This window comes from Diospyros lotus, chromosome 11, assembly GCF_014633365.1.
Source record: "Diospyros lotus cultivar Yz01 chromosome 11, ASM1463336v1, whole genome shotgun sequence".
In the NCBI taxonomy this organism is placed as follows: domain Eukaryota; kingdom Viridiplantae; phylum Streptophyta; class Magnoliopsida; order Ericales; family Ebenaceae; genus Diospyros; species Diospyros lotus.
Window position 1 is genome coordinate 22,916,195 of NC_068348.1, and position 13,861 is coordinate 22,930,055.

Below are 13,861 nucleotides of genomic sequence, written 5' to 3' on the forward strand. Positions count from 1 at the left end.
ATTGGAAAAAAAATTTGGGATTTCAGAGAAATTTAAGAGAATCAAATGTAGATTTATAAAAAAATAAGGCCTAACCATAATTTTTAAAATTGTTCAAATAGGCAACTTTTAAGTTAACGAAGTGAGTTTTATGCAAAAATTTTGACTAGATCAAATTAAATTGAATATTGTAGGTAGGGGTACACCATGAATTTAAAGGAATTAAATTTTTTGAAAATTGTTAAGTGAATTAAAAATTATTTAAATTTGAAGTTGGTTTGAAATGTATAATAAATTAAAATAAATCAAAAGATGAGTATTAAAATAGACATAACTTATAACATAATATATCTAGGTTTTATCAGTGATGGTTGAATTAAAAATAATTGAGATCCAAAGATTATGGTAAAGTTGTTGGAGACGAGGGATAATTTGATTAAATCACTTTTGAGTCTTTATTTTGAGAAAATACCTTTGAATCAAATCAAACTATTTTACCATACTCAAAAAGGTCATAGAAGATACATGTCGATATTTTCGACATGAATTATCGACTATAGATGGGCAAGATATTTGATTTTTTTTTTTATCAAAATAATTGAAATGAATTGAAGAAAATCACTTATATATTGGTAAGTAATACTTAGAATAACTCTAAGGGAAGGGGTGCCATTCGAGGTGCCAACCCCATAATTGTCGAAATGACACTCTAGATTAAATTTTTTTCACGCCATCCGGGGTACCAACCCCATAACTATCGAAATGGCACTCTAGATTAAATTTTTTTCACTCCAACGGAGATGGTATCTAGCGTTGCAAAATGGTAGCAATCTTTTTGTAGTGTCATTTTTCCAACATTTGGAGAGAGAAAAAGAGAGGTACCATTTTCAACAATAAAATCTAATGGCTCTATTTCAACTTCTATAAATACATAGATTATTTAAAATATAGGTTTTTAGGCGAGGCGAGCGACGGAGCAAGAGAGAGCCAGAGAGGCAACAATTGACCAGTGAGCAACGAAGGGGCGAGCCGACGAGGGGTTTTTAAAATAAATATTTTTATTTTACTTAATTGTTAGAATTTAAATAGGTCCTTTGTTTTGCCTATATATATATTAATTTTTGTAATTTAATTTTAATTTTCTAATGTGATTTAATTTTTAAATTTTAAAATTTTTTAATTAAGGGTGATTTTATTTATTTTTTAATTGATTATAATTTTTTTTTTTTGTAGATGGATTCGCAATTTGACGGTTCTTTCACTGATTTGCTTATGAGCGACACAGATTTATATGATAATGCTATGTAGACCAAACCCGCAGTATTGGTGCCAGTACAAAATGAAATCGTTCCAAGAGTGAGAAAATTGTAAAGGATAAGGAACTTCTTTCAAAAAGAAGATAAATTAATTGTGTTTGTGTGGCTTAACACGAGTAAAATGCAATTATTGGGAATGAACAACAAGGTGGTATTTTTGGCATAGAATAGCGTTTGCAAGCTTCTATTAAAAGCAATTGGACTGATATAAATGAAAAATGTGACAAATTTGTTAGTTTTTATAGTCAAATTGAAAGACTGCAACAAAGTGGACACCGAGCAAAATAATGTAATGATGATTGAACTTTTTTAGATAGACATTACTATGATTTAATATTTAAACTATTGACTGAATGATTTCATATATTTTTTAGGTTGATGAAGCAAAATAAATATTTGCTAAGATCATTGGAAGACCATTTCAATACGAGCATTGTTGGAATATATTGAAAATGGAGCGAAAATGGACCAATAATCTCACCAGCAATAAGAGAGCAAAAATCCATTCAACTAGTAGTCTTGTTGAATCTTGTTATTCAACTCCACATTTTGGGGATGACACTGAACCCTCATCCATTCCCAACCTCAATAGGCCATTGGGCAGAAAGGCTTCGAAGAAATAACTTAAAAACAAAGAGAAGCAAACCGAGGCTGAAGATATACTATATCATTACCATTGGAATCAAAGAATGGAAGTGGAACGACAAAAAGTTGAGCGGCATGAGAAAATGTTTGCTTAATAGGAGATAGCATTGAAGCAACATCGTAGATAGTTGGAAATTGAAGAAATGTAGTTAGAAGTTCAGAAAAGATAGGTAGAAGTTGAAGAAAGGCATAATGAAATGAAAATCATGGAAACTGATATTGCTGGCATGGACCCAATTTCTGCAACATATTGGAATAACCTAAAGATAGAGATTATGAAAATATAGGGTTGTACTTTTTAGTCATTATTTGTTATGTTGCTATTATTCATGAAAAACTATGTATTAAGTTTGATTACTATGAAAGTATTTGCGGAATTGAAATACAACTTGAAATTGAAATTGAAAAAATTATTCTTCGCCATGTTGTTCCCACAAATGCTCGATAAGATTTGATTGCAGTTGAGAATGAGTTGTCCTGTCCTTAATCTGACAATGAGTTTGCATGAAGTCTTTAAATTATGGTGTATATGCATGCAACATTTCTCAGGCGGATTTGCATCACTTCCATCAATGTTATTGTTACCAATATCTCCTTCATCCCCAATGACCATGTTATGCATTTTTATGCACGCTTTCATAACATCTGCAAGTGTTTCTTCATCCCAAAAACGTGCTGGTCCACGCACAATTGCAAAACAGGCTTGTAATACCCCAAATGCTTGCTCTACATCTTTTCTTGTCTATTCTTATACTTCAATAAAATGTTTTTTCTTCAAATCTTGTGGACAGGGAATTGTTTTTCAAATGTCGACTAGTTTTGATAAATACCATTAGTTTGATAATATCTCATTGTATACTTATGACCATTAATTGTATAGTTTACTAGATGAGCATGACCATTTGCTAATAATGCAAAAACAAGAGACGTATCTAGAACATTTATGTCATTTAGCGAACTAGGAAGTCCAAAGAATGCATGCCATATCCAAAGATCTTGAGAAGCCACAGCTTCCAAAATAATTGTTGGTTCGTTACAATGACCAGTATACATACCTTGCCATGTGGTCGGATAATTTTTTCACTTCCAATGCATGCAATCAATACTCCCTAACATGTTGAAAAAGCCACGTTGTTCCCTTGTTTGTAGCAATCGAGTAATATCAAGTAATGGTCACAAAACACTACAATAACAACTTTCACAAACCTTCTCAGACTCTGTATTGCAGTGCTTTCTTCAATTCTGATGTATTCATCCACATAATCTGTTGGTGTTCCGTAAGCAAGAATTTTATAAGCAACTGTTATCTTCTAAAGGGATGACAAATTGAGAACTCCAACGACATCTGTTGTTTGGGTGAAATATATATGGATCGTGTTGTTCAACCTCATTTGCAATTTGGAGAAAAAGAAGATGACTCATTCAGGACCTCCTTCAGAAAAAACCTTCATATACATAAGGGGTAGCAAAATAGTTGTGGTAGAGTCTTTTGTGGCCTTCAACTCTACCATGATTAACTGTTTTGTGGCCTGGAACGGAACCACGATGCCTTCTTATTCGTCTATGACTAGACCATTCTAACCTTATGGTTATAACATACAACATATCCAATTCATCATCATATTCTTCCTCAATATTGAGAATCCCTCTTAAAATATTAGGATAACGATTCATATAGATGGATGAATGAAAATATGAGATGATGAAAGAATTTGTAGAGAGAATGTAATATAGATAGGTGAAAACATGAGAAAAATGATCATATTTATAGATGAATTTTACTTTTTTGAATTTTTATTTTGGCGGTTAAATTTTGAAATTTTAATTTTGATGGTTGAATTTTCTCGGACAAAATTTGAAATTTGAAATTTTGACTATAAAAATATATCCGTTAAATTACGACCGTTATAAAAACTATATCCGTTAAAATATAACCATTAAGTTTAATTATATTTTTTAATAAAAAATATTAAAATATTAAAATGACACACCTATTTTGGCATCTACCATTAGAGTAGATTTATAATTTAGAGATGTCATAACACTGTTCAAAGTTGCAAATGGGTGATTTAGCACCCTAAAATGGCAACTCCATTTGGAGTTGCTCTTAGACTGGAATCTGAGCATTAATTGCTTGGATTTGATTGCAAATATGTTAAAGATTAAAATGACGAATAAATGCGATGAAATTTGTGTGAAATCTAAAGAAATCAGACAAAAATGGATGAAATTTGGCTGATGTACGTGTGGATAAACAAATCTAAGAACCCATTGCAACGAGGAGGACGAAAATCGTGGGATTTGGATCATTGATGGAAGTGGTGATGCGACCACACAATTGGTAGATAGAACTGGCTCAACTAACTTAAGGATTTTAGGCGAAAAAATTTGTCGACGCCTTTTTAAGAGTTAATTTTCTTATAAAAAATAAATAATACACGTAAAAATTTCATCATTTTATTACAACAACAACAACATATATAGCCTTTATCCTATTATGTGGGGTTAGCTCCATGAATTCTAGACTTCTATGTGGATTACGCCCCAACAGATAGTTTATCTAGAATTCATATTTGGATTCGACTAAGTTTTACACTGGTTATCGGCTACAAAAATTTTATCATTTTATTAAATTAAAAAAAAATTTGAAGTTCAATCAATTACAAAATACGATAATCTCTTAATGATAGTGAATTTTTAACTAAAATATAACGTTTGAAAAATCAAAAGAAACCAAACAACCTATTACAATAAACAACGAAAAAATAAATATTCAAAGAAAAAGAAACAATGAAAACAAAAAGAACAAGAGTATATGATAATTGTTATTGCTTTTGATTGAAAGATTGTAATTGAGAGATTTTTTTTAGGGCTGCAATTGAAAGATTTATAATTAAAAATAGATTTACATTATGGGATATATTTAAGAAAACATAGTAAAAATTTGAAAGAATGGGAAGAAAGAACATAAAAATTGGAAAGACAAAATGTTGTAAATTGATTGTTGGCCAAATTTACTGTTGAGCTAGGTATCTCTGTATCTATGTGAAATTTGGATTGAAAGTTGAATTTTATTTTAAATTTAATTTTTTATTAATGAAATATTTATTATTAAAAAAATAATAAAAAATATATAAATTGTAAAATTTTGGGGTCTTCGTAAATACAGGGGCCTTAGGCAATCACCTTGATGGCTTTATGGTCGAACTGACCTTGCTGTGGAGGTAACTGATGATGGCAATGAAGTTGTCAGGCACGATGGATAATGGCGAAAGTGATCGGTGAGGCAATGATGACACATTAGGGTTACCAAACTTGGTTATAAAAGCTGAGATCTTTTTTAATTTTGGATGCGCTAGCGAGAGAGCAAGAAGAGGGGAAGAGATTGAGAAAAATTTGAGGGATTTTCGGTTACCAAGAAAACTGGTCTCATGAGTTGGTCGCATCCTATGAAGAATGTGGCAACAACTGTTTTAAATGTTTATCTGGCAGTTTTCAAATGATTGACGATTAGGTAAGCAACAATGGCAAATGGTTTGGCTATGAGAGGCAGTGGCAACAAATGACTGGAACAATGCCAATGGTGAAGGTGACACTTCTACTCTTAGACTTCTGGCTTATTGCACTTAAGACTCACTAAGTTCTATTTATTATGCATATGTCCCATATTTTAGGAATGTATATAGATCAATCGATTGATTTCAAAAATAGGCGACCAGATCTTATGCAATGGTTGTCGACCGATAGTGGTCAAGAGTACGCAATTAGCCAGTCAACAACATATTAGGCCGGTTGACAATTTTCAAGAAAATGGTCAATTGATTTTTAAAGACGATTGATAATTTGCTTGCCTTTAACATCCCATAGGATTATAGGCACAAAATGGTCGATAGATTTACTAACATGGTCAATAATTTTGTCTTTAAATAGAGTGTTCATGATATAAAAAATATTTTGATACTCTAATACATTTGATTTCAAAACAATTTCAAAATAAATATAGAAGATTTTATAAACATTAAAAGCATATAACCTTTAGCATTGATTGGATTGATTATTTTTAATTTTCAAAGATAAAAAATAATTTATTGTTAAATTCCAAATATATAAAGTTTTTCATTATCAAAACATCATCAAAGACAAAACAATAAGGTTGCGTTCTCTTTGCTATTTTGAAGTCATTTTTAGTTTTCGATTTTCTAAAATAATGAAAATGTGTTCTTTTTACTGTTTTTAAAAATACATTTTTGAAAAAAAAAAAAATGTAAAGAAAACTTAAAACAACAAAAAGTTGTTTTGAGTGTTTTCATTTAAAACAAACTCTAAACTCAAAACACATTTATTTATTCATATTTTATTATTATAATGAGAAAAAATATTTCAAAATTCATTAATTTTAAAATGTATATATATTTTTAATAATATATTAACATTAAATATTTATAATTTACTAAATAATCAAATTTATTGAATAAAATATCATTAAAAACTTATTTTCAAAATTTCAAAGAGAACGTGTTTTCTAATTTTCTGTTTTGAGAAATAATTTTTCAAAATGATAAATAGAACACGTTTTCAATTTTCTAAAAACAGACTATCAAAACAAAAAACTGAAAATAAATTCAAAACTCAAAATTAAAAATTGAAAAGTAAAGAGAACGCAACCTAATCTTTTCATTTTTTATGATGACAAGTTTTTCATTATCAAAACATCATCAAAGACAACAATAATCTTCTCATTTTTTATGATGACAAAACGATGATGAAAAGACCCAAAATTTTTCCCCCTTTTGTCATAATTTAAAAAGGGCATTTTGCAAAAAGTTTGAAAATAATTTGTCAATTGCAAATGAAATTGGGGCAAAACAACAATTGGGCTAAGATACAAAATTAATACGACATATATATAACATTTTAAACTCCCCTTAATTAATATGTATACCAAAGTTTTGAGAATAATATAACTACCTAAACCAAATATGATTGAAACTTTTGGAAAAAAAATTGTAAGTAAAACCATAAAAGTAAATGCAAAATTCAAAATCATAAAAAAAATCAAAATTATCATAATCATGGAGAGTTGTAGGATAGAGATATATCACCAAGATTGAATTTTTAGAACTTCTTACTCTTGGTTGGGAAATTAAGAAGTGATATATCACTTCACTTCCTTCTTTCTTTCAATATTTCTATTTCTTTGTTAAGATTTTCAAGAGATATTTTTAAATATTGGTTTTCTCTTGAAATTCATCATTTTAAGCTTTTGAAAAATGAGAATTTGCTTTATTTTCTAGAAATAAAATTTTCTTTTTTAACATTTTATTTTTCAAACTCAATTTCTTAAAATTATGAGCTAAATCATCAAAACTATTAATATCAATGAAGAATTACTCAGAGACATATATCAAATTAGACCAATCAAAAAATTTGAGAATCCTTCAATCATCACGTACTAAATCAAGGATATTCAACAGTTAAGAATTTAAACATGTGATAGCATAAAATATATTTCAACCAAAATTTACCTTTACCACTCTTGGTAAAAGTTGGCGGTACCCATGATAAATCTTACCATATTCATTCCATACCTTTTACTTTGCCATCCCTGATGAGGGAAATCCACACTATGTTTCTTGCAAAATTTTGTGGAATCTTCTCCTTGGACCGTTGAAGTTGAGCCTCTACCATTAGTAATACCTTTTGAATTGCCTTTGGACAATAATGTTCATCCTTTGACCTTCATAGGTTTTTCCTTGGATTTTCTTCCTTGTCTTGTCAACTTGTCCTTTTTTGTTGTGAATTTTTCTTCATAGTTGAAGACCTAGGAGGACATTTTGGTATCCAAACTTGCTTGGGTCTTTGGGGGTTAGTATGAGAAACACCAAATACCTTAGTTCCCTTAAGAATTCATTTCATGTTAGGACCATTAGATAATTTCCTTTTAAAAGGATAACAAAATGCAATGTGGTCTATCTTACAATAATAAAAACATGTAATATCAAGATAGGTGCGTAAATGTGAGATTTTTATATTTTCTCTTTGAACATAAAAATTTTGAACACCTTTATCATAATCACATGAATTTGAAATATTTCTTTTTTAAATTAGGTGTCTCATTCAAGACATTATTAGAAGATTTCAATTGAGTTTCTTTTAAATCTTTTTTCAATAAAAACTCCTTATTGGAAACAAATGAATATTCATTCGTTGATTGTAAGGCTTCCAACTCATTTGATAAAGAGTCAAGTTAATTTTGAAGAGTTTTATTTCTCAAACATAGTTTTTCAAAATGAGAATATAATTCATTAAAAATATTTAATAACTCTTCTTTAGAAAACTCATAATCACTATTATAAGTAGAAGTAGATGTTACCTCATCTTCTTCCTTATACATGAAGCATGTGTTTGAATTTGAGCTTTCTTCTCTTGAGACATAGGAGCTATCTTTCTCCTATGTTTGTTGATGACTCAAGAGATTTTCAACATGCATACTTTCTTCAACATGCTCACAAGCTTCATTAGATAGATATAACGAATCAAAGGTATTTAATATATCCATAGCATTTAAAAACTTAGAAATTTTTACATAAACATTTTCATGTAAGGCTTGATGCAAAATTTTCATGGCTTTGATATTTAAAATAAAATAATTTTTATCATCTTCATTCCAATCACATTTTAGTTTTGAAACAAATTATTTTTCCACAATATTTCACAAGTTAAAATCAATGGATGTTATGAAAATACAAATTCTTTTTCTCCAAAAATCATAGTATGAACCATCAAAATAATGAGTCATATCTATAGGACAACTTTCCTTAAACATGGAAGCCATCACAATTGCCATGGATTTCTCTTTAGGTTGTTAAACCTGAAAAACAAGAAGATAGGCTCTGATACCAATTGTTAGCTTTGTGTAAACAATGACACCTCACACCTAAGAGGGGGGAGTGAATTGGGTCCTTATGATTTTAAAAGATTTGTGAAGATTTTCAAAGATAAATCACAAAATAGTGAAATATAAGCAAAAGACAATCAATAATTGCTAGAGATGCACGAAATTTAGAATGGTTCAAATGAAGCCAACCTACACCATTACTCTAGCTCTCTACTAGAGATTTCAAAATCCACTATCACCTTTTACTTAACAAAGTAAATCCTTTAACAAAATCGCTAGGAATTACAACCTTATACTTATACATAAGTAGGCTCTCTAGTACAACCGTTATAAATTTACAACACAATTACAAAGAGAATATTATGAGAGTTGACATTCTTAGTTACAACAGTCTTTCTAAGAATTACAACAAGACTTCAACAAGATGATACAAAAGATAAACAACCTTGGTCGAGAGAAATATTGAAAATACAAGTACTAGTGAGAAGGAATAAAATCACTTATAAGCTCTTATCACTTCATTTTCCTCCTAGTGAGTTCTTGGACTGGTATTGTAGTGACTCGTAAATAGCAAATTAATTTAATTATTGAGTTATTGTGTTAATCTAAATTAAAAGGAATATTAAAATAATTTGTTGTTATAAATAATAATAGATTATGTGATTTTAAGAAAATAAGAAATTAAGGTAATTAATTAATTATTTTAGAATATTTCTGGAATAAGAAAAAATTGAAATAAATTAAATTGTGGAATTTTTATAAGTTCCAGGCGTTAGTGTAAATAATTAAGGAGGGTGTGTGTGTGAATTTTGAAAGTTGGAGGGGGCTTGTGCGATTTTAGAAAAGGGACCGAAGACCCTTTTAAATTTAATGCGCACGGTATATGGTTAAAGGCGAGCGTGGGCGCGAGCGGTCGCGCGCGAGGACGGTGGGAGGCTGGACGTGGGATTGATCCGCGGGGTGCGCGCTCGCGAGGCCGAGGTTTTGGCTGATTTTAATCAGCCTAGGCGTCCCAAAACGACGCCGTTTTGGGTTAGAGCCGGTGGCCTCCCAGCGGCAGCCACGTGGCCGCGTTCTAGCCGCTTATTTTGGCCAATTTAAGGCCATTTTTCTGCCCAATTTTTTACCGCAACGAACAATGAGTAAATTCCAGAAAGAAGCAGCGTGCGCGAGCTCGAAATTTGGGGGATTTTGGTGGAAAAATTTAGATTAAATTGAGTTTAATTGAAGATTTAAATTGCCAGGTATGTAGAGAAACTAGTAATAAATATTCTGTACGGTCAAAATTTCGTTTAAAGTTCAATTTTGTTAATTTTGGAAAATTATTGGAGTGTTACAGTTTGTATAATTTTTACCGTGTTGGGTCAAAACAAGTCTAAGGATATCTTTGTAAAGGCAAGTTCTTTATACCGTCCTCATCGTTTCTTTCGTTGTCAATTTGTTTAACCTCCCTTCATTTGTTTCGGGGTTAATTAATTATGAAATTTTAAATGGTTTGTTTTAAAATTTTAATTTATTAAACTAGTCTCGAGAATTTTATTCGTTGGTTGCCTACGAGGATTCATGCCACCCCCATGCCTGTGGGAATGATGTCGTACTCACCCGGGGCTAGGTTCTTAGTTGTTCGGGTATTATTATGGATTTTGGTTGTTTATAGGCTAGAGCGGTTGTGTAGTGGGGGCAAGGATTGGCTGTTCGGTGACGGTGTGACTGTTGTACGGTCTATCTTAGGCCGTCGGCTGGTCACTCCTAGTCACTGACCGTTGATCAGTGCCAGGCATTGTTGACTAGCTTTGCTGTTACGTGATTATAGCATGCCTGGTTACATTTTTTTTTCTTGTTGAATAGTTTGGTGTACACATGGGTACGGGCTACACGTTGGGGTTATCATGATTTGGTTATGCTTGGTCACGGACATTCTAGCTTGGTTATGCTGCATCCATCACGGGCATATGCATCGCGTGTGGCTTACTATGTGGGCGGAGCATGGCCTGATGCCTGGATGTATGGGCGCCAGTGTATCATGTTGATGCTCACTACGCCATTGCATCTTTATGTGCATTGCATGGTTACTGGTAGTTATTAGTTCTCGGATGGGAGGACCGTTCCGAGAAAGCCTATGGTTCGGGTGTCGGGAGTATCGACACGGACACACGGATGACGGGAGTACTGACCCGGGACAGCGCGCGCAGGTTTGTGGAGATTTATGTTGCCTTTTAGGGCAGCGGCAAGTTGGTATGGGACTTGGGTACCAGGTGTCTTATGTGGGCCCCAAGGACCGGTATGTGTTTTCTTTATGCTATGCTACTGTGTTGTAGTGTCTCATGGCTTGTGTATATGTGTGGGACTATGTTTGGAGTGATTTTATCTTCTATTCACGTTACAGCCTTCATTTTCTTATAAACTTGCTGAGTCTTGCGACTCATCTTGCTTTCCATCATTCTAGGTAAAGGTAAAACGAAGTCCGAGGGCGAGGATTGTTCTACCTAGCAGCCATCCGTATTGGTAGGGAGTACAGTTAGCTTGCCCCCGTTATCTCTGATATTTTGATAGGATTTTTGTTTCTTATTTTTGACTGTGCCGGGTTGTTCCTTGTATCTCCTATTTGTTGACACAGGGTCTATACATATTTATATACTCCGTGACCGCTGTTCCAGCGGGGTACTCGTGGGCGTGCATGTATATCGTTTTGCTTTCGCTGTTGTATTTCTTATGTATGCATGCCAGGATATTTTTGTCTTGTGTTTTATTCTTTTCCCTTATGTAAGCGCTTTCGTTCGGATAAACCGGGTGGTTGGGATATCCGAGCGGGGGTGCTTACAATGTATTTATAGGCTTCTGATGAGCATTGAAGAAAACTAGCAGTTAAGAGCCGTTGGAGTCTGCAAAAGCTAGTTGTTAAAGAAATTGTTGGTCCCTTAGGTAATGACCACTCAAGAGGGGGGTGAATTGAGTGATTAAAAAATTGTTTTCTTATATAATTCAATTTTATATTGTATCTATGTTACTGTAAACAACAATACAAATATGAAAGCAATAAAGAATGAGTAATGAACACGGTGATGTATAGTGGTTTGGTGTGTCACAAATACATAATCCACTCTCCCAAGATCTCAATCACTCTTAGGGTTCCACTAAACCAATCAATGTTAAGGTTTTCTCTTAACTTACCTTGGAAACTACACACAAACACCTAGATTTTTACCAGATTTAGGAAACCAAAACAAACTACATAATAGTTTAATGATTACAAAGATCATCCTCACAGAGACACAAGTAAACCATGAAATCAAAATATTACAAAGCAATGGTAAAATAATAATCGATTATTACCCTCAGTTGATGGAGATGAAAACGAATCACTTTTCAGTGCTTCGACCTTCGATTGCCTTAGGATCGATGTTGATTGAGCAATAGGGCACGCAAGCTTTGTAGATCTTGAATGAAACAATAAGGATTTTGAGAACTCTTTTTTATGGCTCTTGGAATGTGATTAGTGAACCTTCAATCCATGCTTAAGGCGTATATATATTCATTAGGGTGACCTGCTTTCCTTTTTAATTTTTATGTCCGTTAGACTCGAGTAGTTAATTAAGATGAACTTTTAGTCGACTAATGCTAAATCTTTAGTTGATTAATATAAATCAATAGTCTACTTACCTTGATCTGGAGTCAACTTATGGGGAGGCTTAGTCGACTAATGGAAAAACACTTCTAGGGCAAGTCGACTAATGCTATAAGAGAGAGAACACTCATGCAGAGATGTTCTCTACTTAGTCTATTAATGCCATAGGCTTAGTCGACTAATGATACAATTATGTAGATAATGAATTTTCTCCATTAAAATATATTTGCAAAATGGTTTTAGTAAGTAAAAATACTTTACTGGAATTAAAGCCATAGAGAATATTAAAAAACAAAATTTGGGGGTTGACGATTTGTATATAATTCAAAATTGGTCTTTTTATTAATTATCGAAACTCTAAATAAATTAAATATGTTAAGTTGGCTCAACAGAAATTTGTGATGAAAACGGTCGAGTATTTTTCAAGAATGCATATAGACTAGTTGACTGATTTCAAAAACGAGCGACCAGATCTAATGTAGTAGCTGTTGATTGATGGCGGCAGATTGATTTTTAAAGACAGTCGACAATTTGCTTGCTTTTAACAACACATAGGATTACATGCATAAAACGATTGACAACTTTACTAATATAGTTGATAGTTTGCCTTTAAATAAAGTGTTCATGATATAAAAAATATTTTGATACTCTTAACACATTTGATTTCAAAACAACTATAAAAAATTTTATTTCAAAATAAATATAGAAAATTTTGTAAATATTGAAAGCATATATCCTTTGGCATTGATTGGATTGATCATTTTTAATTTTTAAAAATAAAAGATAATTCATTTTCAATTGCTAAATATATAAAAATTTTCATCATCAAAATATCATCAAAGACAAAATAACATATATACATGGTCATATCAATGCCTTTTATAACTTAAGAGGACAAATAAGGGAATACATTGTTATCAAGGGGTGATTGGAGTTTCATCTAAGATAAATGATGTAGGTTAACTTGATAAATAATAAATGAGGATTATCACATCATTTATCAAAATGGGATAAGTAGTTTATGCATATTATGTATTTGTTTATATACACAAAAAATTATTTTTGAGGCGTCACTAAGTGATTCATCATGTAATTTGACATATTCAAATGTGCCATAGATGATTTTAGTGCTTTAAGGGTAAAAGATAGTCTTTTTTTTTTTCCTAATTTCATATTTAAAATATTTTCTCATTATATTGTTTAATCTCCTAAAATGATTTGAACATTCGAAAACGAGATGTAATAACATAGTTTATTAATTCAATATTTAATTTTTGATATTGCATCTATGTTTCATGAAAATTTATGGGTGTCAGTATAATTAAAAAATTCCTAAATTTTTTAGGCAACGATGTACCAAACATTACAAGAAAAGTAGTTTTTAGTGGCCACTTTTAG